Genomic DNA, 6,042 nt, shown 5'->3' with positions numbered 1-6,042 from the left:
CCAGTTCTTGAAGTTTTTTGTGACTGTTTTGGGAATAGTGCTATTAAAAATAAAATAAAAGTATTTCGAAATGTTTATTTTAACGAAATCATGTTCAAAAGCATAATTAGATCAAATAATGTAAAATTAGAGTAATGAGTTTCAAAATAAATGTATCAAAATGGGATAGCCTATCAAAATTTAAATTTTCTTACAAAACGAATATTTGGACATTATGATTTGAATAAACGTGGTAGGCATGTTTACTACTGACGTCTTCATCAATTAGAGCCATTCCCGCATTTGTATCTTTCTTGTATGAGATGTAGGACATTTTTGCATTTTTCTTAAAATTTACTTTGGATGACATAACCCATTTTAATTTCGGGCCTCTTTTAATATAAAAGACACTGCCTTTGCCTTTCCTCTTGTATCAATTCAATATAATCAAGTAACACGGCAAACTAGCTGCGGATGTTATGAGAATTAAACAATATAAAAAATGTTTAACAAATGTGCACAAAAAGCATTTTATCTGCTTAAAACAGAGAATTTTCTGAAGTTATTTATATCATTTTCACATGGATGACAGTCTATCATCTCCCCTAATTATCACAAAAACTGTATTTACGTCCTAGAAAAAACTAATTACATAATTATTTGAAATCAGCAGTCCAAACTTAGCCAAATCCGCTTATTATGTTTCTTGATGAATTTTCTTTGTAGACCAGTGTAATCAAAGTATACGAACAAGACTATTCCATGAAAATTGGACATATTTTTGTTTATTTTATTTTGCTTAATGTATTCAGAAGTTTATGTTTTATTTTTTGACTTTAGGCCTAATATATTCCAAAATCCATGTGTAATAGTTCTCTCATTTTAAAAGAGATTGAATTATATATTTTCATAAGATAAATTAGAATTTTATTAGGAAAATACAACTGGACGAACAACACTTATATAAATTATCTACTGTAGGCTATATCATATTAAAGAAATTACCCCCAAACTAAATTCAGCATGTTTTGCTATTAGATCTATGCAAAAGATAGTAAATATCAATACCTTAAAAACAATATATTTTGCATACTTCCACTCGGTAATGAGTTTTGGAATAATATTCCTGGGAAATTCCACAGGTAGTAACAGTATATTACCACTGCAAAAAAGGGTAATAGGCCTAGGTGCCAAATCTAGGGAATCGTGTAGGATTATTAAAAAAAAACTACAAATAATGTCCATGGTTTGTCAGTATATTTTTTCATTAATAATCTTTCTCGTATGTAATCGTGAAAACTTTGTAACTAATTCAACGGTTCCTAACATAACTACGTGTCAAAAAATGACTTTAATACTCCATCGGCAAGTCTATCATGCTATCAAAAAGGAGTGCGTTATATGGCAGTAAAAATGTTTAATAGATTCCCTATCGATATAAAAAATGAAACTCAAAACATAAGATTATTTAAGGCCAAATTAAAGAAGTACCTAATTTCTCACGCCTTCTATTCTGTAGGTGAATTCATGACATTCAATAACGCTTCATGAAATTGATACTAAAACTTTGTATTGTACTAGTAGACTATATTGTAAACCTCGTCTGTATATACATATTTAATCTAGACTGTGACTATAAATTAAGACTTTATAGCAGTAGGTATTAACTTTTTTGACTTGTTCCATATTCTAGCTGTGAAGCAATGTACGAATAGACTACCATGAAATGTTTATAATTGATTAAAATGATAAATGTTTAGGAGTCTATAAGCTATGAATCACTCAATATAGGCGTAAATTTCTTATACATACATACATACATACATACATACATACATACATAGCCTACATAAAAAACCATTCAAAAAGTTCACAAAAACTATTAATTTTGACATATTTTAAATAGTAAATTCAAGGAAAATAGGTTAATTTGTTAAATAGTATAGGCCTATCTCTAAACATAGTGTTCGAAAGGATTAACAATAGTGTTCATTGATTTATTTATTTATTTTATTTGTAAATAGAAAAACAGAATATGCTCCAAAATAGTGTTGTACAATGTATTTAAAAGAGCAATAGTAGCATAGATGTTGACACGTAAGGAAAATAAGTTCATTTGTTAAATAATATTTTTCTAAATACAGTTTATAAAAGGATTAACAATGGTATTTTTTTTAATTTGTAAACAGAAAAACAGAATAGGCTCTAAAATAGTGCTGTATAATGAATTTAAATGATTCAACAGTAGCATAGATGTTAACACGTTCTAAATAGTAAATTTAGGGAAAGTAAGTTAATTTGTTAAAAAGTGTTCTTCTAAACATAGTTCATAAAAGGATTAACAATAGTATAGATTTTTTTTTAAATTTATAAACAGAAAAACAGAATAGGCTCTAAAATAGTGTTGTACAAAGTATTTAAAAGATTCAACAGTAGCATAGACGTTGACACGTTGTAAACAGTAGATTAAATTTAGGGAAAGTAGAATAGGCTAGCAATAATGTGTATACATTGTATTCGGAAGAGTTAGCAATATTGTAATGTGTAGTCTATTAGCATGTGGTATTGTATGTTTGTAATGGAACATGCTTGTAAAGAAGCATTAAAAATACATACATACATACATACATACATACATACATACATACATACATACATACATACATACATACATACATACATATTTACATATTTTAATGCTAGAATATGTAAATAGATTCTTGTACTTCATAGGTTAGTAATAGGAAAATAAGTTAGATTAAGAAGTACCAATATTATCTTGGCAGTTACTCATAATAGATGAACTACACTAATCCATATTTAATCTAGAATGGCAACATAATAATATATAATGTAAATGGATTATGTACTTGAAGGTAAACCTAGGCATGTAGTATTACTTTCCATTTGTAATGGAACATGCTGCTCAAAAAAGGCATACATACATACATACATACATACATACATACATACATACATACATACATACATACATACATACATACATACATACATACATACATACATACATACATACATGTCAATGCATGATCTTACTCAAACGTTAATCGTCACCTAATGGAATCATGATGCAGGCAGCCATCGAGTTATTAAATATGCGCGATGCTAACGTATTTTGTCTCCTGCGCGATCTTCATTGGTTCGATGACAAGGAGCATCTGGATGGGCAGGACTATTTGATAAATCAGACAGGGGTGGAGCTACGGGTGGAGCAGATGCGAGATAGGGTGGAGTCTGATAACCTGCCACCGGTTATCCTTCAGATAGATCCGCCCCCCGCATCATCAAGCCGGTTAGACTGTTGGCTGCAGCGTAGCAGTGTTTTGTCATCAACAGCAGGAGCGTCACGGTTCAGGCCACATTGGTCCCTCTCGTCTCCAGACAAAATTGATGTACCGGCTTATTTGGTGTTCTTTGTACTTTTGGTCGGTATTCTTCGGCTATTTTCGGTAGTTTAATATCTTGTATTCGGGGCACTTGGTCTTTCCTACTCTTTAAAAAAATAATAATGTTTTGTTTTAAGTGGCAGAGTTAAGTTAAGGCCATTCGGCCGTCTCTTCCACTGAACCAATATGATAGAAAATTATAACATTGCTGTAAGCAAAACATAATTAGTATAATGCAATAATAGTTCCTTTTATCTTCAACACATGAATAGTAATAATAATAATAATAGTAATAATAATAATAATAATAAATAATAATAATACCTAAATGTAATCCTAATGAAATTGAAGAGTTAATTTCCAAATGGTGCTAAGTCAAAATGCTATTTATTTAGGTGATTTTTTATAAATGAGCCGTTCAGAGCAGAAGTGGTGTAAGTCAAAATTGGGTAATGAGGTTTAAAGTAAAAATTCTGTAAAACACAGCGCAAAATAGCAATTAATATGTCCTTCGTGCTATCCACTGACTAGGCCTACTAATAGTTTAAATAAATTGAATATTAATTGCTACTTTCCGCTGTATTTTACAGAATGTTTACTTTAACACTCATTACCCATTTTTTACTTACACCACTTCTGCTCTGAACGGCTCAATTGGAAATATCTTGAAGGTACTGAGGGGAGACTTTGGCAGTTAAAATATTATGGAAAGTGAGCTTTATTGATAGAATTTAATTTTTGGAAATTGATATTGTGCTAGGTAACAATGCTGTTAAACATTTTAATACGTTCCAAATGTGCTAGCCCTAAGTAACTTGACTTATGTATGTTTATTTGAACATTTTGCATTACATGTAAAACTGAAAGTAGGAAATGTCTTAATAATAATTATTTTAATATAACATTAAAAAGAAATATGTTTATAGCTGATAGCCTACTATAAAATTATTGCGTTTTTATGTAGGTATACTGAGGCTGTTAAATCACGTAGGGCCTATTTCCCTTAAATCTTAGATAGATTCTACAGTAAAACCTTGGATTATGAGCATAATTCCTTTCAAAAACGTTCTTTTAATCGAAAACACTCGCACATCAAAGCGACTTTCTCCTTAAAAAACCAATGCAAACTCAGATTGTCATTTCACAAACTTTTATTCATATAAAATAATATAATATAGGTAAAATTCAATACAATAATGCAACACAAATTACTTTAGACCGAGGCCTACTGCATTTTGTTTTTGAGTGTTTTTACCTGTTTTACTGCTTAGTAAACTTATTGAAGATTTAAAGAAAACATTTTCACTATCACTAACGGGATCACTTCTGACTGCTTGACTGACAGGAATCTTTTGCTTTGACTAAGAACCTATCCAATGACACCTGCTTTTGCATCATTTTGAGGATTTTGCGGAAATGTGACATTGCGTTGTCGTTAAACAGATTTATCGCACGCACTGCTACAACCTTATCAGAGTGGAGAATTTGAACAAAATTTTGTATTGCTTTCCACTTTTTACACAATTCTTTAATCTCATTTGAAGCGAGGAATTCGTCCGCACTTTTTTCCTCTTTCTCTTCTCACGAAATTCCCCCCATTGCGTCTTGGTGTTGCTCTCAAGTTACTTACAAACCGTTTATCTATTTTTTTTCTAACCTACTGTTTTCCATTTGTGTGAAGAAAGTGTGTCGTATGCGCAAACGTTTCTTTTACTTCACCGTCTAATATTTAGTTCACACATAAATGCATTGACGTGAACTGCCAGGTGCAACGCACTTTCCTGCCATCTGTTGGTCCCTATTTACAACTTTAGTTGTTCACCTATCTCGGTGACTCATGCTACAATAGCCTCCATTTTACAGTCTTTTGTGAAAAGTCGTATGCTGTAATCATAGGCGGAGAAAGAACAGTTTTCTTGGGGGGGGGGGCAAAGCAAAACCATAGAATTCTGATGTAATAAGCTTATGTGGGACATCATTTACCTTCTTCCCCCGTTATAGCTCGACCGTGGTACAGTATATCGGAATATGATCATTTAATAAAGGTATTTTCGGAGGGCATGTTTCTTACAGTGTTAGATCCATATCCGCGATGTTTCGGGCCGAGTTGTACAGAGCTAGAACTATAGGTCTACTATATATTATAAGGCGTAACTTAAAATAATCTCCCTATTTTTCTTTGTCATACATAAACACATGTATACGTACATCAATAAAACTACGTAACAGTGCTAAGAGAAACTTTATTGTCTGAAGCTTACCTTCCTGAAGATATCATATGAAATGTAAATTCTAATTATTTTACTTAATCTCTCGTCTTTAAGTTTACACATTATACCGGGATCACGTTTCTTTTTTCTGCATTGTTCTGCAGTATGTTATTCAATTTTTCCAAGTGGTGGCCTAAACACCTGCAGACTCCTAACACATGAGTACAGGCTGTTACAAAAGAAACATTACAGTGTTTCCATTCCTCAAATGAGGTATAGAAATTATTGCACATTCAGAAATTTAAAATAAATATTATAGTGCAGGCACATGATCTGAAGACATTAATTCGTCAATTTCAGCATAGAAACTTAATCATAAAAGAGCAAGAAACATCTTTTGAATTCAATATTTTCTAACGTTAATAGAAAAAAAAATATAGTTCAGA

This window comes from Periplaneta americana, chromosome 3 (genome assembly GCF_040183065.1).
Source record: "Periplaneta americana isolate PAMFEO1 chromosome 3, P.americana_PAMFEO1_priV1, whole genome shotgun sequence".
Lineage (NCBI taxonomy): Eukaryota > Metazoa > Arthropoda > Insecta > Blattodea > Blattidae > Periplaneta > Periplaneta americana.
Note: the sequence above shows the minus strand (reverse complement) of the source record.